The sequence below is a fragment of the Tamandua tetradactyla genome, chromosome 7 (assembly GCF_023851605.1).
Source record: "Tamandua tetradactyla isolate mTamTet1 chromosome 7, mTamTet1.pri, whole genome shotgun sequence".
NCBI classification, from domain to species: domain Eukaryota; kingdom Metazoa; phylum Chordata; class Mammalia; order Pilosa; family Myrmecophagidae; genus Tamandua; species Tamandua tetradactyla.
Genome location: NC_135333.1, coordinates 19,589,460 through 19,615,118, shown reverse-complemented (window position 1 = coordinate 19,615,118; position 25,659 = coordinate 19,589,460). Strand labels below are relative to the sequence as shown.

The following is a 25,659-nucleotide window of genomic DNA, read 5'->3' as shown; positions in this document are numbered from 1 at the left end:
GATTTTCAACCTCCTTAGTCATTGGCAAAATCAAGTCTTGTCTTGTCCTTGGCCCACTATCAAATTTAAGTTGAAGTTCTTTTCCTTGCAGCCACTCCGACCTTGCCTTGATGGAATTTATTGACCGTGGTGGTCTCTGAATCAAGTCTCTCTCTCTCTCTGTTTTTGGCACATAGCTCCTCTCTTTTCTAAAATCCCCTTTACAACCCCACTCCCTCCACACTGGTTCTGTGTATTTCAGAGAGAAATGGGGCAAGAGATTGACACAGAATTAGGCTTAGTTTATGATTTCCTGTTCCTACAAACTCTGGGCCCAAATCTGAAGAGCATAAAACAAAGTTTTTAAAAAGTATCCAGGGACCATCTGAGAGAGAACAAAGGAAAATACATATTCAGAGACTAGGGTTGCTTCCTACATACACTAAGAATTTAAGGACATAAGAATTTATTATGTACTCTTTTCTATTCAGAGCGTGCTACTTCCCAATTCATGTCATATACGCAGTTATTCTCCCTTACCAAAATCAGTTTAGAATAAGAACAGTTGCCTGGAATGAATGGGAGTAGGGGTAAATAAGAAAGAGAGTCATAAAGGGGCATTTTTGAAGGTTAAAGTTATTCTTTATTTTGATTAGGGTGCTGGTTATACTGATGCATTCATTTATAAAACCTTATTAACTGTATACTTACCTGTGCAACTTACTGTAAGTAAATTCCATCTCAATTTAAAAATGAAAGAAAATTGAACCAAGGATTGTGACATACTTGACTAATGTTTGTATGCTACTATATGTTGGAATCAATCTGAAAAAGAAAAATAATACTCTATTGAGAAGGCAGACATGTGCCCCCAGCAGTCTAAGGAAAACAGAGAGGAAAAAAAAGCAGATATGGTTAATGGGTTAAGCTGGGAAGTTTCCAGTTGTGGGGAGCCAAGCCTCTTCTGTAATGTGCGTAATTGCTTCTAATTGTGCAGTCAGCTAATGACAGTAATTAGCTCTGTCTTAGACTACCAGGGTTGGGAATTACTTTAAGTCATTCTCTTAGCAGGACTGGGTTGGATTTTCTTGAGTCTGGCCTCTTTCTCAGAGTGTGGCCTGAAGATGCTGCATCCCTGGAGCTCAGGAGATGGCCAGCTTGTTTTGAGGGAGGGGGTGACTAATCTCCGAGCCAGTGAGTCATGATCTTGGGCCTCTGGGCCAAGCAGGGTCACTTGTGGGCTTTGTGTTGGCACTGCTCTCTTGGCGAGCCAACTTAACCTCGCTTATGTCCAATTTGATCAGATTTTAAAAACAGACAGGATTATTCATTGCAGCACTGTTCGTAATAGCAAAAGAATAGAAAGTCTTATGACCATCAGTAGAGATTGGTTAAATAGATGGTGGTTCATCCACAAAATGGGATACGGGTTAAAAAAGAACAAGGTAGCTATGTTGTTAAATGTGTAATAAACTATTTGTGTGAAGTATTTGCTTGCATGTGTATAGAGAAACTTTGAAAGGAAATGAAAGCTAACACTGTTGGTGTTTGAGGGTTTGGGGGTGTGGGGAGATGGGGGTTGAGAACCGGGTGGAGGAAGGGTGGAGTAGGGAGAGACTTTCTATTGCAAACCTTCTGCAAATAGTTGTTAAAGTATTACCTATTCAAAGATGAACTCAATTAACAAAGATGTTCAAATAGTCATTAAAAGTAGGAAAAGGGTTGGGAAGGGTGTATTAGTTAGGGTTCTCTTGAGAAACAGAATCAACAGGGAACACTAGCAAATATAAAATTTATAAAAGTGTCTCATGTGACCGTGGGAACGCGAAGTCCAAAATCCACAGGGCAGGCTGTGAAGCCGATGATTCCGATGGAGGGTCTGGACGAACTCCACAGGAGAGGCTCGCCAGCCGAAGCAGGAAGAGCGCCTGCGTCTTCTGAATCCTCCTTAAAAGGCTTCCGTGATTAGATTAAGCAGAAGACAGTCCCCTTTGGCTGGTAACAAATGGAATCAGCTGTGGATGCAGCTGATGTGATCATGATTTAATTCTATGAAATGTCCTCATCACAACAGACAGGCCAGCACTTGCCCAACCAGACAAACAGGCACCACCACCTGGCCAAGTTGACACATGAACCTGAACATGACAAAGGGCGTGTCTAGTGATTACCTAAACTAATTTCTCCCGCAGAGGTTTGTGAAGGAAAATTTGTGTTTTTAAAGTGGCAATGGAATCTGTTTTAATTTCTATTTTCTTATATTCATTAAATAAAATAATTATTAAAAAATGTTTTCCTGTAACAATCAGGCTCTCAGAGAGAGAGTGTGCTGGATGAACACCAAGCAGTGCCTGGAGATTAGGAGTGCAGGTTTGGGACCCAGTCACAGGTCAGCTGCTCCCTTGGGGACAAGTGGTGGTTTGACAGCCACACAGTTTTAAGTTGTTTCATTTCAATTCCACATATTGTTTAATTTGTACCTTAAATGGCCTAGGAATCAAAAGGAATACTGATGTTGATTTACAACTGGGTGATGCAGGGCAAGCGCATGACAATTCTATAAATGACAATTCTATAAATGTGCCTTGAAATTTTTTCACTAGCTCTGAAAGTTGCGATTGATCAACTTATACAGAAAATTAGCGGTTTCACTTTAAAATCCAGAGTTAAAGAAAATACTGGGACACGTATGTCAATTGATTTTCCACGTATTATGAATAAAGACTACACATTGACTTATCTTGTCTTTTAGAAATGAAAGATGAAATTATTTAATCCACCAGTTAATTTTTGGTGTACAAAACGTGGGACTTCCACATACCTATTTACGGGGTCACTAACATCAAGGCATTCTACAAACACTTGAAGCACAATAGCTAAGTCTGCTGAAATTGCAGAAAATGTGGTCCTTTATAAATTTATTTTTTTCATTTAAAATCTAGAAGCCATTTTCAGTGGGACATGTGGTGACAATTGAGTAAAAAATGGATATTAATACCATATCTTGCTGAGTACATGACTTCTTACAATGTTTATTATTCATTTAATTAGCAAATAGTAACTAAAATTATATGCTTTCACTATGTGACAGGCACAGTCTTAAGTACTTTATATATATTAATTCACTTACTCCTCAGCAACTCTATGAGATGTAGGTCCTAGTAGTATCCCCATTTTACTGATAAGGAAACTGAGGCACAGGGAGGTTAAGTCACTAGCCCAGGGTCACATAGGAAGTAACAGAACTGGGATTCTAACCCAGACAGCCTGGCTCCAGAGTCCATGTTTTTAACCATAAATATTTATTGAACACTTACTATTTGCCAGGGACTGTCCTAGGTGTTGGAATATATAGTGGTGAACCAAAGAAACATGGAACTTATACTTCAACTGGGGGAGAAAAATAGTAAGATAATAGGTGATAAAAAATATTGGAAGAAAAATAAGGCAAAAAAGAAAAGTGGGTTTCCTTCAATAAGGAAACAAGATGGGTCACATTTCAGTAAGATGGTCAGGGAAGAACTCTAATCTATGATGTGACGCTTTGTCAGAGACCTATGTCAAGTATGGGAGTGGGCCTTGTGGATGACAGAAAAGCATTTCAGACAGAGGGAAGAGGGAGTACAAAGTCTCTAAGAAGGGACTGTCTTTGGCATGTTAGAAGACATGGCAGGGAGGCCTATTTTTTTGGCATTAATGTGAGAAAGGGAGAGAGCTGTTGAAATGATTATCTGAAAGTTCCCTGGGGCTTGGATCTTGCAGACCAACGAAAGAATTTTGGATTTTATTCTGAGAGGAGAAGCCATTAAAGGATTCTGCATTTAGAAATGATGTGATCTGAATTTTGTTTTAAAACAAACAAAAAGGGCTTCCTGAAAGATGGGTGGAAGTGGCAGACCAGTTAGCTGACTACTGAGATAATTCTGGTGAAAGATGAGGTTGACTTGAGATAGGCTGACGGCGATCATGGAGGTAAAACTGGGTCGATTCAGGTAGTCTGTAAATAAAGTAGAAGGATATGCTCATGGCTCTCAGGTGAGTTATGAGAGAAACAAAGGAGTCAAGGAGGTCTCTAGGTTTCAGGACTGAGCAATGGAAGAAGCCACTTATTGAAGACAGGGAGCTCTGGAGTAGGAATGAGGGTTTGGGTGGGCAATCAAGGGGTCAGTTTTGGACAGTTTTCTCTTTGAGACACGTGTTGGGAATCCTAGTGGAGACGCTAATGGGCAGCTGGATATGTGAATCTGGAATTCTTAGGAGAGGTTAGTGCCGGAAGTAGAAATTTGGGAGTTATCAGCTTCTAGAAGGTGGATGAGCTCACTAAGGGAGTGAGTGCAGACAGAGAAGAGGTACAATGAGTAGGTCCTGAGGTCCTCCAACATTTAGAGATAAGGAAAATGATGAGGACCCAGCAAATGAAATGGAGAAGAAATGGCTTATTCTTAGAAAGAGAATCAGGAAAGGATAATGTTCCAGAGATGCTGAGTAAAAAAAAACCTGTTTTTAGAGGGACAGAATAAGAGGATGCCAGCAAAAATGGCAGAGTAAGGACTGCTTAATTCTTTTCATCCACAAAAGCAATGAAAAAATTGGCAGAAATGGAACTCTAGAAACTAATCAAAGATTTGCAGCAATTGGGGAGCAGTTATCGAAGAAAAATGGCTGAATCTCAGTAAGAATGTTGAGTTTGTGTTTTAACTTGCTATAATCTTTTCTCCTGCTCTCCAGCCATGAGATAGACTTGAAAAATAACATACATAAAATATAATTTTCCAGCGTTTTGCTGGAAAGGGGAGCAGAGAAATGGGGATGGGGGTGAAGGTTGAGAGATATTATAATAATTCGGTAGGCTGATGGGAATGATTCCGTAGCGGAGTAAAAATTGGTAAGTGCCTCCTCTGTCTGTGCTATTAATGAAGAGACAGAAGGGAATTACTGGAGTATCATGCTTCTTATCTAACTGTGCCAAGCACAGGTGTCTCTGGTTATTGGGGGACTGTGTATGTATGTATGCGTCTACACACATGCATACCATTTCTGTGTGAATGTGTGTATAAAGTATAATACTATATTAAAATATTATGCCCATTAGTAAAGATACACAAATGCAAATTTTTAGAAATTTAAATTCTAAAATTTTTTAAAATTATGATGGCATTATAGGAACATTAAAATCTCAAGGCAAATAGATATTCGGAGTGAGGTACATAGTAAATGAAATCCGTATTTCAAATGTCTTCTTGATCACTTTGAATTTTCTGGCTGTTTTCTTGTCAGCTTTAGCTAGATCCAATCTTGCTCTTACCTTGTAGTGAGGCTGACAAAATTTTCATACCAAGAAGAGTAGAAATGACTGTTATTTATTATTTACCCTGCCTGTATTACTAGCATTGTCTTCCATTGGGAATTTTTTTGTTTGGCAGGTATGTTTTATTTTTATTTTTATTATGGAGAATTGTTAACATATATAAAGAAACAGAATAAGAGAATGAATCCCAATATACCCATCATTCTCTTCCACAATTATCAACTCATGGCCCATTCATTCTCCCCCAGCCCTGTAATATTTGAAAGCAAATCCCATACACCTGGAAATAATTCAGTATGTATCTCTAAAACATAAGGACTCTCAAAAAAAACATAGCTCCAAAGCCATTATCACACCCAAAATATAATTTGTAGGAATCTTTAATTTGTAGTAATGGGGGAATCTTTGCAATAAAAACCAGGTCAGGAAAGAGAGAAATGTATTTTTAGTACAATAAAGCTGAGGTCATTTTTCAGAAGGAGTAAGTTCAAAATCATATTAACCTGATGAAGATGCTTTCTTTGCATTGACTAGGTGGGGTGCATTTCTCTTTAAACTAGACTGCTGATTCTTTTTTTTTTTTAATTGAGAAATCTTCACACACACATTCCATACATAGTATAGAATCACTGACTCACTATATCATCACATAGTTGTGTCTTCATCACCATGATCATTTTTTAGAACATTTGCATCACCCCAGAAAAAAAGAAAGAACTCATACATATAACACATCTTACCCCTCCCTCTCATTGACCACTAGTATTTCCATCTACTTGACTTATTTTACCCTTTGTTCCCCCAATTATTAATTTTTTTATCCTTTTTTTTTTTCTCATCTGTCCATACCTTGGGTAAAAGGAGCAGACTGCTGTTCTGGAAGAAAATCTAGTGTGTGGTGGTGGGTTGTGTTTGTCTTCAGGTGCTTCAGGAGAGAATGCCCTGGCATTGCTGGTAGAGCAGGGCTGAGCTCGCATGGAAGCAGCCGATTCGCTGCCCATGGAATTCGAGTGCCATAGCCTCTCCCCACTTCCATCAGCAGAAACGGGAGCCCGCGAAAACCTCACCCTCACCCTCACCCTCACCCCGCTGAAGTCTGAGATACAGGGAGGGATGGACTGGAGACTCCATTATGCCACGGACAGGTGGGAGGCACTAGGCTGGAGGACCTGCAGGAACGCAGGCAACAGAGGGGGAACCGGTGGTCCCAGAGGGCGCAACGGACACGCTTGGAAGGCCCAACCCTTGAGGCTTGGTGCTCCCCTGCGGTGTGGGAAAAGGGAGCCAGCTGGTCTCTCCCTAGTTTTTAGCCCTGTACTGTTTGGGGGAAATTACTTGAAACGTCAACATTTTAACTTAATTTTTCCTCATAATTTACTTTTTTTTTTTTTTTTAGTGAATTATTTAGTGCAGGGAGGATGGGGGAGGCGGAGTTAGGATTTGGGCTGTGGGTAGTGGTGGCAGCGGAGCGGTCTTTGCAGAGAGGCCCCGGCCGTAGGCGGACACCCAGGCAGAGCAGCCGAGCGCCCCGCTGTCCTCCGGGGGCAGCCCACGGAGCCTCGACATGGAGCTGTGGTCACCCACATCCCACGCTGAGTTCTGTCCTTCACGGGGCACGGCCGGACACTCTGCGGTGAGGAGCGGGGAACCCAGGGCAGGTGGTCAGCGCGAGCTGAAGGGGCAGATGCCCCCATCCAATGTCTGCGCCAATGTAAATGACTTTCCCAGTAATTGTATTAAAATGAACGAGCCACTCTTTCAAAGAAAGTTAAAGAAATGCTAACACCAAAAATATCTCTGAACAGAGAAAGATCCTTTAGCTTGAATGTTCATTTTTATGAGAAATTCACTACATTGTTCTTATTCTTCTCTTTTCCACCAGAACTATTAACCACGGTGGGCAGAGCTGCAGACTCGCACTTGGAAACCCTCGGAGAGGAACCGTCAGGTGATCTCCGCGATGGTCCGCGCCTCACAGCGCCGCTCCGGCGCCGCAGGGGCCGCCTCCGAGGAAGTCACTGCTCGGTCACCGAACCCCACGCCCCACAAGACTCCTGGAGGGCAAGGACGAACGACTGGGGTCCTTTACCTCTGACCCTGCCGGGGCTCTGCTTTCTGTGGGAACTCGAGTGCTTTCTAAGGAAACTCGAAGTTTCTTATGCAAACTCGTTGCATAAGGCGGGGCACCGAGCAGCCTTCGCCTCGTCCTCAAAGCCGCGACGCTCTCCACATCCACCCAGGCCCGTCTCCTCCCTTCACCACCTGTTCACAGGTCCAGCCGGGCCAGCACCAGCGAGTAGATTGACGGATAACGCGCCTAAGGGGACCCGGCACAGACCGCCGCGCGTGCGCACGCGCACCGAACCCTCCATCGACCCGCCCAGCCGGGCCTGGCTTTCTCCAACCCCAGCACAAGGCTCTGGAAGGTGCCCGAGGGGACCTGCATGCCAGGGCAGCCTCTCATTGGCTCCTCTAGTTCCGCCCCTGGTTCCGATTGGCTGCAGGCCGGGTGCACGGACTGAGCACGCTCCCTGGCGTGGCGCAGCATTCGGTCGGCCACAGCGGCGCAGCCAATGGGAGCGGCCCGCTGGGCAGAGCCTGCCCTGCTAGGGGTGGTCCGGACTCTGGCTAGGTGGTAAACAGATCCCTCCCTCGTGCTAGCTGCCCGCGCTGCGGCGAACCCGAGAGGGACGCGGGATCTCCGGATCCTGCAGCCAGGTAAGGCTGCCGCCTAGGGCCCGCCGCATGTCCGAGGAGCCGTCCGGCTGTGGCCGGAGCTGGGCGCTTCAGCTGCCTGGCCCCTCTTGCCTCCTCCTGCAGTGACAGCGCGACTTCCCCTTCGCGAATTTCCACTACGGCGGGCTCCGGGGACGGGGCGCGGTGGGCTCGCCTCAGGATGCAGGGTGGGGCTCTGTGGCTGCCTCTCGTACCTGCGCCCACCTCAGCCCGGCCGACCCCGCCTCGGGGAGGGTACAAGGGTCGCGTGCAGGAACCCTAGGTCCTTGGAACGTGCAGGACAACTTCGGTGGCCGGCTCTCCCATGCCCGTGCCTCTTGGTCGCCAAAACAACTTTTTTTGCTAGGCTTTCTCATGATACTGTTTCTTTTTACTCCTGGACCCCAGATTCCCTTGCACTTGTAGCTTTGTGTCTCGGATGCAGATTTGTGCCTGAAACTTTGATTCACTTGGGGCCAAAGCCAGCTGTTGGATGTTAGCGTGGGGGATCTTGGTTAAGAGAGTCTGTCTTGGTCATTTCTCCCGTTTTTTTTCTGCTTTGGTCCTTCCTTCGACTTCTCCAAGCCCTGGGGATCTTGTGAGTGGTTTGGGCTTAATCTCCAGAACTGGGCCTTTCCCTGGCTTTGGCCCTATTCGCTGCAGAGGGTACGGCCCCTTCTGCTTTGGGGACGGGGGAACGCTGCAGTGGCAGGTCTGGATGTTGAGACTCTCCATTTGGTTCAGAGGGATAAATGTCCTAAAGGTTGAGAGGCTTGAGTGCAGCTTCCCAGCCTGGGTCAAGCCTGCAGCCTATTGAAAAACTTTTCTGTGCTCATTTGGTTTACATGGCAGAGCAAGGCGGAGATGGGCATGTTAGGCCTACCTCCTTGCTAAAGGACTTGAGCATGCATTGCTGCCAGCCTGTCAGGTGGCATGTTGTGGATGGGTGGGTCATTCTGGTAGGAGGGCTGTTGGGAAACTGTCTCTCTTGGAGGAGACAAAAGAGGAGCTGCTGACACAGAGGGGCAACATCTTTAAGACTCAGATGATGGCTTGGGGGAGTTTTGTTCTGCATTGCAAATAATGCAGATAGTGCGTGCTTGTTATAACTGTTGGCCTGAGCCCTGGCAACTCAAAGAAAAAGTGAACCTGGTGGTCTGTTTACCTCCCTCAGAGCCAGTCCTGTATGACAGGTTTCTCAACCTTGGAACTACTGATATTTTGGCCTGGGATAACTCTTTGTTTTGGGGGACTTCCCTGTCCATTGTAGGGGGTGTAGCAGCATCCCAGGCCTCCTGCCACCAGATGCTAAGAATATTCCTTCTCCCCTAGTCATGACAATTACAGACATCACTACATGTCCCATAGAGGGCAAAGTCACACTTAGCTGAGAACCACGATGTAAGGATCTTTTGAATATGTCCATGAGTAGTTGGAGAGGCTTTAGCAGAAGATAATGTTGTGTCCCCTGCCCTAAGCCAGCAGTAGAAGTTGTGTAGATTGGGCTTTAAAGGAGATCCTCCCTCTGCACCTGGGTAGCAGAGGTGAAACCTGCCAGCATAGAGATAGGAGGTAGAAACCATGGGCATTTACTGTGCCTGCTGGATGAGGGCAGCGATAGCTGTGTTGGGAGTGTAGAAGATGGTGGTTTCTGCCCTTGAGGACTTTTCAGAACTTTTGGGGCTATATATATGAAACACGTTTTAAGTAGTGAGCAGATGCCTTTATTGGTTTAAACACTGGTAGAAAAGCCAACTCAGTTATCCATTATCCATAAGTGGCTTTCCAAGCTGATGCTTCACTCACCCTTACTTTATGCTCAGATTCCTCTTGTGGCTTGTCGTGTGGGAGGGGGTCTGACCTATGTCTTCAGGGAGTGAGTGAGTGGCTGCATTTCATATGTGCGTGTGTGTTGTATTTGTGTGCACCATCTGCGGCTGCAGACTCAGAAATGTCATGGTGTAGCATGGCCACGGGTATAATTTGTGGAGCTCTTTTATGGTTGACTGAAGAAGCCATGTCATAAAGACAGTGTGCCATTTCTTCTTGTGCAGAGAAAGATGCTTTGCTTTTGAGGCCAGATTGTGCCTTCTATATAACTTGGAATATATCCCCCAAACTTCTAGGTCTCATGCTGATGGGGATATAGAAAAGATGAAAAAGGGGCGATTATTGTATAGGGCTTATGCAAGGAGAAACACCCCAAGCCCCTGACTGAGTTTCCCTTTCTTGTTGTTAATGGATCCTATGGATGTGCCAGGATATTCCTGTCACTATTTCTTGATCAGGTAGGGGGTCTTCTGGTTATGCTTTGTTGTATACAGAAAAGATCAGGGCAGGGAAGTCACTTCTCCTTTCGCAAAGATAAGTTTAGGGAAGTCTATTATAGGGAAGCTCCAAACTTGGCTGGATAATTTTCCAGCAAAAGCATGGACGCTGAGTCATTTTCTTTGTCAGTTGAAATGAGAGCTGTGTGCAGGATTAGACAGGGATATTTGAGTAGAGAGTTGTCTTGATTTGACAGTGGTGTCTGGAAATAGTTCGGCATTCCTGCTCAATGACGGGTAAGACCTTGGCACAGCCAGTGTTAAGGAGCTGGAGGGAGGGGGGCCTTCTGGAGTTGGACCTGGTGGGAAGGTGGAGCCTCCGGATACGGAGGTAGAACCAGCACATTGCTTGAGATGTGTGGCTAGTCCAAGCACTCTGTGAACCTGAATCTGAGTGGTATCCATTGGTCTCTCTGCAAGCATGTTGATTGTGGGGCTGTAGGTTCTTGAGCCCTTGACCTTTTGGTTTAAGAATAGAGGACCACAGAGTGTTTAAAACTGGAGGTGACCCTGGAAAACTCTTTATTCCTCATACCTGGGTGTAATTTTAGCATGTGCATGTATAGAAAGGGTCACTAAGGAGCTCAGTGTTTTTCACTCAAATTGCCACCTAAGGGTATCTTAGAATCTGCTGTAGATAGTGGCTGATACTTATCTCAAGAACGCTCAACTTGCTGGTGCCCCTGCAGGCCCTGCCTCTGAAGAAAAATCCACCTCAGAATAGGTGAATGTGGTTATTTACTCCTCTTTGAGCAAATACTGATTACCTACCTAGAGCCAGGCGCTGTGGGAAGATAAAGTGAATAAAGGCCAGGTCCCTGCTCTCTGGGAACTCAGGGGTATGCAGATATCACCTAAATGTCCTCAGTGTGACTTGGACTAGGGACTCTAGGTCAGACCACTTCCGGAAACTGGGAAGGCTTCTTGGAGGAGGAGGCATTTAGCTGGGCCTCAGAGGGTGAGCAGGATTTCAGCAAGTGGAGGTGAGGGGACTCTGGTCTAAGCTGGTGCTTTTCAAACTGCATGGTGAAGGACCAGGTTTTCTTTTCCCCAACTTATTGTAGACTAATTCTTTTGAAAGATACAATAAAAGCGTCATGGCAGTGCTAATTTCCTATAGGTTTCTCAGCATTGACTCCTGTTGCCTCATTGCCAGTTCCTGGGTCCTTCTTGGAGCAGCACTGGTCCGGGCAGCGGGCTCTTTGGGGACCAGGGTAGATGACTTTCCACGCCAGCTTGGGTGTGGGCGTGAGTCCTGCTTGACCATAAAGTAGGGAGTGTGAGGGGGGTAGTGGGGTTGGGCTAGTCTCCCCCAGCTTTCCTATTGAAGCAGCCTGTGTGACCTACCATCCTGGGTTTAAGTCAGTCTGAGCAGCATTGCTGCCAGTTGTGCTTCTGTGACATTTTATCTTGGCAGTTGGATTGGGGGCCAGGAGGGCTTGGGCACATCCAGTACTTTCAAGGTGACAATTCAGGACAGAAAGGATACCCTGAGCACCTGCTTCTCATGAAGTCCTGGCTGTAGGCTGGAGGGCCCTGTGGGGAGGGAGGGAGGGCAGGGAGCTGCCTGCCCTTGGATGTGTGCAGTCGGGTGAGGGAGACAGAATGGGTTCCAGGTAGATTGCTCAGGACCTAAAAGGGACATAAACCAACTGCTGTGGGATCTGCGGTGGGAAGTGGGTGCTGATTCTGCTGGAAAAGTGGCTGGGAGCTGAGTCCTGAAGGATGAGCAGTTTCAGTGGGAGGGGAAAGCTGTCAAGACTGCGGTCTGGCGTGGGGCAGAGGCCTGGTGATATGACTGTTGGGTCTGGCTGAGGGCTGTGTGGGCAAGGCCGTGTGGAGGGGAGGTCTGCCCGCCGGAATGGGCAGGTGTGTGGCAGAGCAGGGTGCCCCAACAGTGGTGGGAAGATGGGGTGAAAGGCAGGTTGGGGGGACGAGGAGGGAGTCCAGGGAGACTGCTTGTGAGAAGTGAGGATGTTCTGGGCCACAGTTGGGGTGGGGTGGGGGGTGTGGACTTCAAGGCAAAGATTCATGAACATTTACTTAGTGAAGGAAATGTCTTTACCAAGTGTCTGGTTGGCTGCAGGGCTGAGACTTCTCCTGGGGGGTGGAGGCTGGCTAGGTGGGTAGGTGTAATGATGAAGTCTACATAAATCAGAGGGCTGGAAGGAGGAGAAACTGGTATAGCGAGGAAGATGGAAACGTTAATATTAGATGGGGTGATGCCTCTGAAGAGAAGCGGAGTCAAGGGGGAGGTTTTAAACTTGGTATGGGAAGGCTGAGAGTAGGTTTGTAGCTGGAGGGAGAAGACTTTGGTGGAAGGAGAGATTGAAGGTAAAAGCGAAAATAGGTTGGGGTAAGGTCCTAGTAGAGGAAGAAGGAAGGGGGACCTGGCCAGGGTCTTAGTTTCCTGGGGCTGCCGTAACAAATTGCTGCAAACTTCGTGGCTTAAAAGAACAGAAATTTCTGGTCTCACAGTTCTGGAGGGCAGAAGTCAGAAAACAAGGTGCCAGCAGGCCTGCACTCTCCCCTGAGGCTCTGGCGGAGAAGCCTTCCTTGCCTCTCCTGGCTTCTTTCTGGTGGTGACTGGCGACCCTGGGCATTCTATGGCTTCTAGCGATTTCACTGCAGTCTCTCCCCCCATGTTTACAAGGACTTGTTCCTTCTCTGTGTCTCTTCTCTTAAGGACACCAGTCATGTTGGATTTAGAGCCCACCCTATTCCAGTACGACCTCACTTTAATTACGTCTACAGTGACCCACATAAGGCCACATTCTAAAGTACTGGGGATTAGGACTTCAACATATCTCTTTTTGAGGGGAGGATACAGCTCATTGTGGGGATGAGAGAAGGAGATGCTGGGGGGAAGTTATCAAATGTGGGTCAGGAATTTGAGGGAGCTCATGTCTGATTCTATTTTAGGGGAAACAGAGGTCTGCTATAGAGTGACTGAGGCCCTCTGGGTAATGTGGGAGGAACAGAGTGGGCTGAGTGGGGACAGGGAGGGGGCTTGAAGAGAAACCAGGCCTGAGTCCTGCCCCTGCCAGTCTCGGTCCTTGTCCTGGCTGAGGATTTGGTTGTTCTCAGGAGGGGTGTGTGTTCGAGTGCATGTAAGGGAGGCAGGGAGGTGGTTCCTGGTCATAGGAGAAGGGGTCAGTCCCTTCCCCTCTCACTAACTCTGCACCATCCCACTGGCTTTTCCCAGGGGTGTGATTTCTAGCCTCCTGCCTTTGTGAAGTAGTGTGCCCCCACCCTGCTGTTTGCATTGAGAGCGATATTTCATATTTTCTAGAAGGACAGTACCCAAATTCTTTTGGGCTTTATTTTTTCTAGGATCTTAAGTCCCAATTTTCAGAACAGCCTTGTTCTCTCTGTTTCAATCTGTGCTCAAGGGATAGGGCCTTGTCTTAGGCCCTGGAACTGGAAGTCATCTAGGTCAAACACCTCCTTTTACAGATGAGGAAGTGGCGGCCCCAAGGAGAGCTGGAGAGCCGAGGTTACACACTGGGCCTGGAGCCCAGATCCCCTGTCAGTCCTCCCAGCCCTTCCCTCATTGCTGTGAAGTCCGGAACTAGAGGAGCCAGTGCCAAGTCCTGGGGACTGTTCTTACAAAAAGAAAGTTTCCATTAGAATCCAGAGCCAGGGGTCGAGCCCAGTGTCTGCTCCCTGCCTGCCACCTTCTCTACCACTCCTGGCCTTTTCTACCACCCCACCAGATGGGGTTAGAGTAGGGGCAGGGGGTTAGAGTAGGTTGTCCTCTAGTCTGCGGGTGGTTACTATTTAACAGGCACTTGAGCAAACATCTCAGATCTTTCAGAGATTGAAAAAAAAATTTGTTTTTGGCTCTAACTCCTTAATGTGTTTACAGACAACATTAGGTAAAGCACAGGGCTGGGTGCCCTGTTGGGGCTTCTGCCTGGAGTTCACGTTTAGTGGGCCGGGCTGGATTTGCCTTCTGAACGACTGCCTGCTCCCTCTTTCCCTTCTCTTCCTTGTCCCTGGGTGAGACAGAGGAAGCCTCCCAAGGTGCTGGTGTCCTCTCTCGGACTGCCTGTGTACCGAGACCCTCTCCCCCGGGGCACTTGCAGTAAGGGAGCTAGGACAGGTACCCTCGGCGTGGTTACAAGGACAGTGAGGCCAGGCGACCTCAGACCATCAAGCCTGGAGGGGTTAGAGGAAAGAGGCAGCTAGATTACTGTGGAGGATTTAACTTTCCATCAGGCTGGGTCTGATTTTGTCAAAGAAAGTGGTGTTTCCAGAGGAGGGAGAGGCAGTAGCATGTGGATAGGAGAACCTGTGTGTGGGGAGGAGTCTGTTCTGGCTGGAGCCTTGGTATGTGGAGGGCAGGGAGTAGGAGGTGAAGCTGGAAAGGTCTTGGGCCTGTTGGTGAGAGCCTTGCAGGCTGAGCCAGGGCCCCTGGGCTTGGTTCTGCAGGGTGAGGGTGGAGGTCAGCTGGGAGGTAGGCACCCTTCCTGGGCCTGCTGTTCTCTTTCTCTGTCGATCCTCTTCTTTCCCTCTGGGCGTATAGTTGTCTTTCTGGGGTTGTCCACTCACCTGGGCTAACTCACTGATTCTTAAAAACTTCTAGGGTTTTTATACAAAACGAGTGCCAAAGGGTTGCATGTGAGCCCAGAGGCAGAAGACTGATTTAGTTTACAGTGCCTGGCCTGTGGTAGCCTTTGGAATGTTGTAAAGGTTCATTCAGGTGTAACTGTGGCAGGACTGAGGGCCACGTATTCCATATTCCCTTCCAGCTCTTGCATACTCAGAGGTGGCCTTCGGGCTGGGGCTCCTGCCTCTGTCTGCGTTGGATGCCCCAGACTGAACTGACTCTGGAACCCAGCGTCGCCCTGATGGGTGGGGTCGCCGATGCTGAGATGCGTGGTATTCAGGCCCAGGGCTGAGGGACTGTCCAGGGGTGGGAGTGTGGCCAGTTGGAGTTTGGCCATGCATCCTTTGAACATCCGGCCAGCTCCAGAATTTTTATGATTCAGAGTTTTTTTTTCAATCAGGTAGACACACTTTTTAGGTGGCAAACCTTGCTTCTGTCTCCTGGTGAGTGATTACTGGCTTAAAAAAATAATATGTATATAATGTGGGGGGCAGTTCTTACCCATTTCTGTCTTGGCTTCCTTGGCGGTGTGAGTCAGCCATGCATGGAGAGGCCCAGCACTGGTAGCTTTGGGACTTGAAGACGATGCCTTAACCTAGCCGAGCTTTGGTAATCCCATCAGCGAGTGGGGATAAAAATGCCTCACAAGGTTGTCGTGAGGATTAAAAGTAATATAAAATGGCAGGCACACAGATGGGGAATGATATTGTGCCGGTCTCGTTCTTGCTGTTTCATTGAGTGGTTAAAGCTGAAGTGAAAGCATTCTGGAAGGTGAGGAGTATAGGAGCAGGTGAACTGTGTGGAGAGGATGGGGCTTTTGGACGTTTGGTTCTCCCAGCGCCATGCAGAGTGTAGTAAGTGCTCAGCAGTGGTTTAAATGTTCAATCGAGGCCTGGAGGAGAGGGACTTGTAGAAGCATGAGGTGTGTTCATACCAGAACCTGACAGGACTCTCAGTGCTAATAAGACCATGCTTTTAGCTCCCCAGCTGGGAATCCCCAGCACCTGGAGCAGTGGCTGGCACTTGGCACTCAGTATTGCTTGGGGAGGACTGAACAAACTGAGTCATTTTAGAGGAATGATCTGGAAGTTATTTTGGAAAACAGCTCTTCCCCAACTTGGTGATTCACCTTTTTAAAAAGGTAGCCACTCTATTAGTTTCCTATTGCTGCTGCAACAAAGTACCATAAACTTAGTGGCTTAAAACAATGGGAAGTTTTATTATCTCATAGATCTGGAAGTCAGAAGAACAAAACAGGTCTCCCTGGGTGAAGATCAAGGCCTCGGCTGGGCTGCAGAGGTTCCTCTCTGGAGGCTTTGGTGGAGAACCTAATTTTGCCTTTTTTGGTTTCTAGAAGCTGCATGCGTTCCTTATTTCATGGCTCCCTCCCGCAATTACATCAGCCCAACTTCTGTTTCTGTCTCACATTTTCTGACCCTGATTGTCCTACCTCCCTCTTTCCCTTTAAGGACCTTTGTGATCATGTTAAACCCACCTGAGCGGCACCCCATCCTGAGCCTTAACTTAATCACTTTCCACCTGAGGGGTCGCAGTCACAGGCTCTGAGGATTCGGGTGTGAACATCTTTTTGGAGGTAGTGGTGTGGTGGTGGGGCCATAGTCAGCCTTCCCACAGTCACCCACAATATTTTGGTCGAATTTAAAGAGAACACTTTAAAAGAAACCTCTCAGCAACTCCAGGGCTCCTAGCCCAAGATCCTTATTTACCTTTCTCCGTGGCAGCAGGTTTGTGAGTGCAGGTAACACTTGTCATTTGTGTGGTCGGGATCATTCTCTGCATGGGCGTGTGCTGTGGGGCGTGGGGAAGGACTTAGAGGGGAACATGAGATGCACTACTGCCCCCACGTAGCTTATAGTTTAGTTGAAAAGAAAAAACGTGTATAGTAAGAGGATCACGTACAAAACGGTGAAATCGGCCTGGCTCTGGAAAGTTGGGTCAGCTGTGTGTGCTGAGAGGAAGAGGGTCTTGAACTGGCTGGGAAGTTATAAATAAGAGTTGAGAGTCAAGTTAGGGCTGAATAGTAATAACTCCTTGCATTTATATGGTACTTTATACAATTCAAAGTACTTCCACATCTCTCATTTAATGTGGACATTATAATACTCTGTAACTTCCAGGTGAGGAACAGGTCGTACAATTATCCAGTAATCTCCTGGGGCTGCCCAGCTGTTCAGTGGCAGGGCTTCTTCTCTGGTGGGGGATGGTGGTCCACTCAGGCCAGTGCTCTTCTACCTACTCGGTGATGGACAGGTTTTAGATGGGCAGATGTAGAGGTGGGTCTTGCCCACCTGGGAGCAGGACCAGGTGGATTTTTAGAGCAGAATTCACGCAGCACAAGTGTAAGGAGCCTGATTGGAAAGGCCTTGCTTCCCAGGCTCAGGTGTTCAGACTTTATTCTGTAGACAGCGCAGAGCCATTTAAGCAAGAGGTTAGCGAGATGAAAGTGAATTTTAGGAGGATTAATCTGGTGGCAGGGTGTGTAATGGATTGGAGACCAAGGAGCTTGTAGGAGTCAGAGGTGCTTCTACTGGAAGATGCCCGAGTGAAAGCCTCCTGTGCTGCTTTTCACCTGCACACCCACAGAACGGGAGTAAATAATACCAGTGGGTATTTATGTCCTGCTTGTTTCTCAGGCATTCAGAGCACGCCACAGCATGCTGGAATGCCCCTCCTGAATGCTGCTCCTGCCACAGTGCTAAAGAAACCACGCTGGCCCCAGACAGAGTGAGACCACACTGCCCCATCCTGGCCCTGCCTCCCGAGTCATATGTGAGGCTTGATGAGCAAGGAGTGCTGGCCATAGAAATAAAGGATTTTCTGGATCCTGATGTCATTTACGTTCCCTCTCTTGCCGAGTCCAGATTTCATTCCAGAGTGTCTGTGGTGACAGGAATAGCAGTCATGTCAACTAGTGATTTTGGACCACCTACTGTGTGCTTGGCACTGTTCTAAGTACCATTATTTGATTTATTTAATTCACTCCTCTCACAAGTGATGAGGAAACTCTTGTGTAACAGTGTGTTCACATGATGACTTAGGTCCCACTAGCAAGTCAGCGGCAGAGGCAGGATTCAGACCAGGTCACCTAAGTCCAGAGTATCTTAACATGCCACCAGTATCACCTCCTGGCTAAAATATTTTAAATGGTTTAAGCAGAAAACTAATAGGTGTTTAGTTAGAAAATGAGATTATTATCAGTACCCCTTAGCAGGTTGCATTTAAAAGCCTTGTTTGTAATCAGTTATGTTTGCTCACCAGGAAGAGGGGAGGCTGCTCGAGACCCCCTGTGCCCCTTGCCTGACTTTGCAGCACCCGGCCTGTTCAGGTAAGTGGAATTTCAGGTTTGCTCACAGCATTGGCTTTTCTCTAGACTGTCATCTGAGGCTCACCCTTTACCTCTGCTACTTTTATATTACCCTCCCAGCCCAGTGCCTAGCAGGACAACACGCCCAGGGAATCCTAGGAATATCTCAGTCTCCACTTGGATGGAGAATGCAAGTGTGCAGTCTGTGACGTCAGTAAACACTCACTTGCTTGTTGGCTCCTTTACCTTTTAAACTGCCTGCCTGGCCCCTGAGACAGGATGGACTCAAGTCCCAGCTTCACTTCTTATAAGCTCCGTGAGTTTGGGCAAGCTACTTAACCTCTCTGTGCCTTAGTTTACTCATCTATGAAATGGAGTGAATAATAGTGCCTACCTTATAAGAATAGTTGAGAGGATTCATGTTTAACACTCAGCACAGAGCCTGGCATACAAAACTTAGTAACTGATAGCAGCTGTGGTTGTTGCTATGTTGTAGTGATCTTCTACTTCTCCCAAAGTAAAGGCAGTTTTAACCAGTTAAAAATGGTTAAAATTCACTTGGGGAGAGGGTCAAAATACAGCTGCTCACCAAGTCCTTGTGTGTGTAAGAGCATGTAATTTTTAAATAGTTACAAGAAAAATCCCAGTAATTCAGAAGCAGTTCTCAGTCTCCAGACAAGGCCAAGAAAGTCTTTTCCTTACACAGCATGGCCCCGCTGGGCCATCTAGAGGCCTGCTCGTACCGAGCTGCGAGGGCCTCAGTGAGCAGCCAGGGCTCAGCGCTCCAGACCGGGTAGGTGGGACAGCTCCGTGGCTTGTCAGGAGGCGACTTCCCCACCACCTTCAGGAGGCCCTCTGTGCTGGCCTTGGGGTGGGGGCAGCAATGCACATGTCTGCCTCTGACTGTCACACCCATGCACACACCTGCACACACCCCCTGTGTCTGCCCAGCAAGGGGGCTCAGGGGAGGGGACCCAGAAAGTGGAAGAAAGAAGGGATGACTGGAGAGCAGATGGATTTACATCTGCTCCGGGGACTGACAGTGGTGCTGCTTGGTGTAAGCGACGGCGGTCGGGCTCTGAGCCCTCCACGGTGGCAGGAGGAGGGGAAAAGTGGGCAGCAAGCTGGCCTCTGCCCAAGGCCTGGCCACGTCTTGAGTGACACGTCTTTAGCAACATGTGTTGAGCGACACATCTTTAGCGACACCACTGCCTTCCCAGGTGGTGGACAGCTCAGGGTCAGGGGCAGAGCTGCGATCGAGGCCCTTGCCCCAGTGTCATTCTTCCCGGGCTGCTCTTACACAGTTTTGGGGACCTTTTCAGATCTCCTGGCACAGCTGTGGTCATATTTTACTTTATATTTTAACCTCGAATAGTTGTGGACAGACTTTCTTTGGAGGGCCAGATAGTAAATATTTTAAACTTCGTGGGTTAGGTCTGTCTCTCTTGTAGCTAGTTAACTCTGCTGTTGTAGCCTAAATAAGTAAATAAAATAAAAGAGCCAAAGATGATATGTAAATGTCTGAGCTGGAGAAAATATGTAAATGAGTGAGCATGGCTGTGCTCCAGTAAAATTTTACTGGAACTGGATTTGGCCTGAGGGCTATAGTTTGCTGATCCTTACCCTAGAGGGTTCAGAAAGTGTGTATTAGTGGACTTTTTACACTATTCTAAAGTAGAATCCTGCTTTTGGGGGGCAAAGGACCCATTAGCCATTTCTTTCCTCCAGCTAAGGGATCAGGATCAGGGAAAGCAGACCTACTGCCTGATGAGCCAATGATTTCCTCATTGTTCTAAGAAGAGCAGTCGAGCCTCTGTCCTTAGAATGGAATGGCCATGGTCCATCTGCCTTGCCGCCCCATGGGGGCAGCTGCCTTCTGATGAGGAATGGTGGCTAAACAAGAACACAGAGAGGCATGTCTTACAGCCGCTCATCTGTCCCCTAGCCCTCTGCCTGCTGCCCCCTGGACAGACACTCAGGGAATGTGGAACAGTTTCCTTAAATGAAACATTTGTGTGCTTGCTTTCTTTTTTTACTCTAAGAAAAAATATATTAGAGTATTTTTATATAATTTGTTTTCTACTTTAAAGTAGTACATATTTTTTGTATAAAATTTTAGAAAGTATAGGTAATGAAATGAAGAAAATAGAATCTATCATTCCACTACCCAGGGAAAACCGCCGTTAGTGTTTTGTGGGCCTGCTGTCTTTCTCTTCCGTCTCTCCATCCCTTGTCACCTCCCCTCCAAAGGAAAGGATAATACTGCTTTGTAGCCTGCCTTTCCCCCACTTAGGACAATATTAATAGACTTTTCTATTTGTTAATAAAACATCTGTGTCATTTTAAATGACTGTGATGTATCGGATGGATATGCTCTCTTTACCCAACCAATTTTAGACAGTGTTATAATTTTTTTTTTGGTAGCTGAATTATCACACATATCCATTTTTTAGGAAATGCGATTTAGAAGACTTTAGCCGGATTTTTGGGTAGCTGCTGGGCACTGTGGCCTGGGGAGGAGGGAAAGTGTGGGCCTCTTGGTAGCAGCGGGGGCCTGCTGGCAGTGACACGTAGCTGCCGGGTGGCTCTCTCTGGAGGCCTATCCCTGTTGTGAAAGCTCCGCTTCCCAGGGCTCTGCCGGGCTGACCGTCAGGAAGGAAGGAGGTTATTCTTCTCAGTCTTGTCCCCTGGGTTTTTTTTCTTCTTCACGTAATCAGTTGTCTTTGAACGCCGATAGCATGTTCGTGTAGGTCTGAGCCCGCTGACGGAAACTCTGCGGCTGAATCTCGCTGTCGCTCAGTGGATGATGGAGATACATGAGTGATGGCCCCGGGTGAGTGATTTTTAAAGGCTGAGGTGAAGAGCACATATGCCAGAATTTTGTGGATTTTGGTTCAGAAGTTAAGACTTTTCTCCAACACATGTATTCTTCTGAATCATTGGAGAAAAAACTATTTTCCATTTTCCAGTAGTAAAAGAAAAGGTTCCTTGGGTTCGTGGTCATTGTCTTTAATCTCATTTACTTCTGATTTTCTTTTTCAGTTTCTGGAGGGAATAATGGGGAAAAAAAGGGGCAGGTGGAAGGCTGGAGAGGGGGTTAGGTGGGGACATTTAGAAAAGGGTCTCTGTTTAGACTTCCTGTCTGGCGTCAGCCCAGGTGTGGGCCACCTCGGCTCTCTTACCCCCTTCCTCCAGAACAGGCATTCTAAAGCGGGGTCCTGGATCTGTGGCATCAACACAGGGCCCCCCTTCCTCCTAACAGAGGTTCTAAAGTGGGGTCCTGGATCCGTGGCGTCAACAGCACCTGGAATTTGTCAGAAATGCAGATTTCCAGGCCCCATTCCAGAACTATAGAATCAGAACCGCTGGGGGTGTCCTACCCCACCATCCCCAGTTTGTCGTTTAATAGCCCCTCCAGGTGATTCTGATGCAAGCTAAAGCTTGTGCTCCACCACCTTGGAGCTTGTTCCTGAGAGGCCTTTGATTCTGCTTGTATAGTAAAAACTGCTGGCAGGTGTGAGCTGGGCCCACCTGGAGGGACCAGCTGAGTTCTCATTTAACAAATGTTTATTACCTTCCTGCTCTGTACCTGCGCTCTTCCAGGTGCTGGTGGTACAGAGGTGGGCGAGGCAGGTGTGGGCCTTGCTCTCCTCGCACTGACAGCCACCTGGGGGAGAAAGCCAGCCGTGCGTGGCAGGTCTAGAGTACGGCTGCTGCCATGCTAGGGGCACAACAGGGTTTGGGGGTGAAGTGGAAGAAGCTTTTGGTGTGGGACATCATGGAAAAGGCTCCCCAGAAGAGGTGATGTTTAAACTGAGGACAGTGAGGGAGAACACGTGCAGAAGTCTGAAGGAGGGCCCACTTCGGGCTCCAGGAGTTGTGCGGGGTCTGGCTGGAACAGAGTCCATGGGGGGCATGTAGAAGGCTGGATTTTGGGGTGGGCTAGGGTCTTGGAGGAGAAGCCACAGAGCCTGGGAGTGGCTGGGTGGGAGTTTCCTTTTAAACCAGTTGCTCTGGCAGTAACCTGGGGAGGGATTGGAGCGCGGTGGGGCAGGGGGCAGGGTGGCAGCCTGCACAAGGGACCTATGGTGAGGAGGAAGGATGTGGGTGGTGGCCATGTTCCTGGGGAGGGGGCGCTGGGGGTGGGGGTGGGCTCTGTGGGACATTCCTGGTGAAGCCTGTATGAAACTTTCGGGAGGGCTGTGTGCCCGGGCCCCTCACCTCCCAAGGCAAAGAGCGCTCTGTGTCGCTTGCTTTGGGGTTCAGCCCAGTTCAGCCACTGAGGCAGCTGTGAGTGGGAGGCGGGGAGGGATGTGTTCCCGGCTTTGAGTGACACGGACCCTCCCTGCTCTGCTTGAATGACGGCTGTTTTGTGATGTCCCTTCTGATGGTTCTCAGGGGTGCTGTGTGGCAATACAGCATCTTCCCTGGCCTGCTGTCACTGCAGGGGAGCCTCTTAGGGAGACAGCAGCAGGTGGTGAGTTCTGGCCGTGGACAGGGAAGGAGGTTGGGGTGTCTGAGAGCCTTCGCCCAAAATAAAACTCCCTTCCTGAAGTGGTCCTGAGGGAAAGACATCTGATGTTTTCATTTGCTCTATGCCTGCCAGGATTGCTTGTTTTATTTGCTTAAAAGAGCACAATTCACTTTCCAGCTGATACATATAATTGTACCTGGCAAGGTAGACATCACTTTTGTGGGTGTTTTTCAATTTTGGAGACTAGACCCCAGGGGGCAGATAATTTCTAGCTCACATGTAGGGCAGAGCCCCTGAGTCTGCTCCCCACTGTGAATGAGGTAGTATTTCTGAAAGTGCTTTGGAAAGGTCAGAGAGCAAAGGTGCAGAATGAAAAATCCTCTCAGTGTGGGGACTCCTGTGTTGAGGGAAGCTGCCTTGTGCTTCTCTCTCTCTCATACTCTGTCCCTGGGGGTGGTAAACTGAACTTAATCTGGTTCTTTCTCTTTAGAGGCAATATTTTTATTTACTTCTTTAATAGAAGTTTAGCATGTTAGGACCAGAAAGGGGCCAGGGAAACCACTCCAAAACTGTCTTCTACAGAAGAGGAACCAAAGAGGCGAAGGAACACTTGGTGTCACGACTAGGGCAGCAGGGCTGGGACTAGAGCCGTCCCAGTGCCCCGGACTGCCCTTCCCCTGCCTGGCTGCCTCTACCTTCTCCCGCCCGGTCAGCATCAGTGTTCCCTGGGCATCTCCCTGTGGCTGTGCCTGTGACAGATGTGTCCCCACCTTGCAGCCCGGGGCTGCAGGGACCAGCAGTATGCAGGGCCAGGCCAGCGACCCTGTGTGGAATGGCTGGTGAGTGACTATCTTGGTCTGAGGGCCTAGTGACGCCTGACTGGGAGTGCCATTCCCCACGCCCAGCTCTCTTTGCTTGTACTCACTCCTTTCAGCATTCCTGAGAGGAGAGATGGCAGGCACTGAGGCCCCAGAGGCCGCCCTGCAAAGAGCCCCGCCTGCTCTGTTTCTGTTTGGCTTATAGGTGAGGCTCTGAATGAAAACCTGCTTGTCCTAGTTGCCAGCACTGCTGAGACAAAGCACCACAGACCAGTTGGCTTCAACAACAGAAATTTGCCTCACAGTTCTGGAGGCTAGGAGTGTAAAACCCAGGAGTCGGCAGGACCGTGCTTCCTCTGCAGCCTGGAGGGTTCTGGTGGGTGGTGGCAGTCCATGGTGTTCCTTGGCTTTTGGCATAACTCAGTTTTTCCCTCTGCTGCTTGACCGTCTCTCTCTGTGCCTCACTTTTACTGTGTCCACATTTCTTCTTATAAGAACATATCGGTTTATCCAGGGTATGGACAGATGAGTAAAAAAATATGGATAAAAAATAAATAATAGGGATAAGGGGTAAAATGAATTGTGTAGATGGAAATACTAGTAGTCAATGAGAGGGGGTATGGGATGTGTGAGTTTTCTTTTTTTCTGGAGTGATGCAAATGTTCAAAAAAATGATCATGGTGATGCATACACAACTGTGTGATGTTATTGTGAGCCATTGATTGTACACCATGTATGGAATGTATGTGTGAAGATTTGTCAATAAAATATTAATTTAAAAAAGGAGGAGCAGGAGTTACAGAAAATAGGATTTGGCAAATGAGTATGACTGTTGAATCACTATTTTAATATTCCTAGCCTCCATTATTTTGGAGCAGATGGAAAGAAAAATCTGAGTTGGTGGAATATTAGCCAATAACAGACTCTGGGATTTGTTCTGTAACTATTTGAAGTGTGCTTTTAAAATTGTTTTTTTCTTTCTTTGCTTTGTGTATATATTTTACAATAAAAAACATTGAAAGAACATATTGGATAAGGGCCTACCCTAATCTAGTTGGGGCTCAGTGGAATTAATCATGTCTTCAACATGCTTTTTCCAAATGGGGTCATATTTACAGGGCTGGGGGTTAGGACATGGGTACCTTTTTTGGAGGACTCAGTTCAGTTTGCAACACTGTTGAAGAACCAGCAGGATGAAGTGGGGTGTGTGTGTTTGTGTGTGTGTGTGGGTGGGTGGGGCACAGTGATTCCACTGAGGGTCTCCATACTTGTAGATGATGAAATAGTGCTAATAGGACTTTAATTTGTATAGTAAATGTGCTTTGAGGGCTTCTGATTTAATTTTTAAAGTCATGATGAAATGCCTGCTGGTGTAACTGAGTGCCTGGTTCTTGTTGCATTCCCAGGGTAAGTGGGGGAGGTACGACTTGTAGCCGACTTTTGGGATAGTTCAATTATGAGTCATATGGGGGGGGATTCTAGTGCACCAAAAGTAGGAATTTTGAGATCCCTTGTTTTGAAAAACAAGGTAAGAAAAGTTCTAGAAAGATACTTCCTTCTGGCAGTTTTCCCCTGCCTCTTCTCTGCTCCTGTGGGTTAGAGAGTTTTGCAGAAAAGTACCTGGTGTTGATTAGGTGATGAATGGCTATTTTGTGCAAGGCAGTGTATGGGGAGGCTGAGTACACACATGTGCATGAAAGAAATGATACATGTCAAAAGGGGAGAGATATGGGCTGCAGTTTTGAAATGTGTCTGTGTGTGAATCTGCTCACAGATGATGGCTTGTGCTTACTGGTAACATCTGTTGATTTGAGAAAAACGAGTTTTGTTTTTGGAGTGTGGATTTTTCAATGCTGTTTACGTGAGGATGGGACTTTCCTTGAAGAGGAGCTGGACTGAGTGATCTCACCTCCCCAGGCTTGAGTCCTGACCTTCAGGGTGAGGCTTGGTCTGGATTTGGAATTCACTGGTGTAGGACTCAGCTGCTTCGGCAGGAATAAAGCTGTAAGTGAGTAGTTTTTATTTCTTTTTTTTAGATGATATATGTTTTAATTTCCCAGATGCTAAAACAAATACCTTGCAGTGGGTCAGCTTAGCGACA

The 25,659-nt window shown here is 47.5% G+C and overlaps 1 protein-coding gene across 2 annotated transcripts in view; it reads left to right on the top strand.

Annotated features, from left to right (window-relative positions):
* The first annotated feature begins 7,813 nt into the window (after positions 1–7,813).
* COQ8A (coenzyme Q8A) overlaps positions 7,814–25,659 on the top strand; it is a 59,793-nt gene continuing 41,947 nt past the window's right edge. Inside the window, exons 1-2 of one of the 2 annotated variants that reach the window (XM_077168558.1) lie at positions 7,815–8,005; positions 18,221–18,287. The gene's annotated coding sequence lies outside the window, so the exon portion shown is untranslated. Of the gene's footprint in view, positions 8,006–18,220; positions 18,288–25,659 lie in introns of both variants that reach the window. The other variant, XM_077168559.1, reaches the window with a different exon arrangement.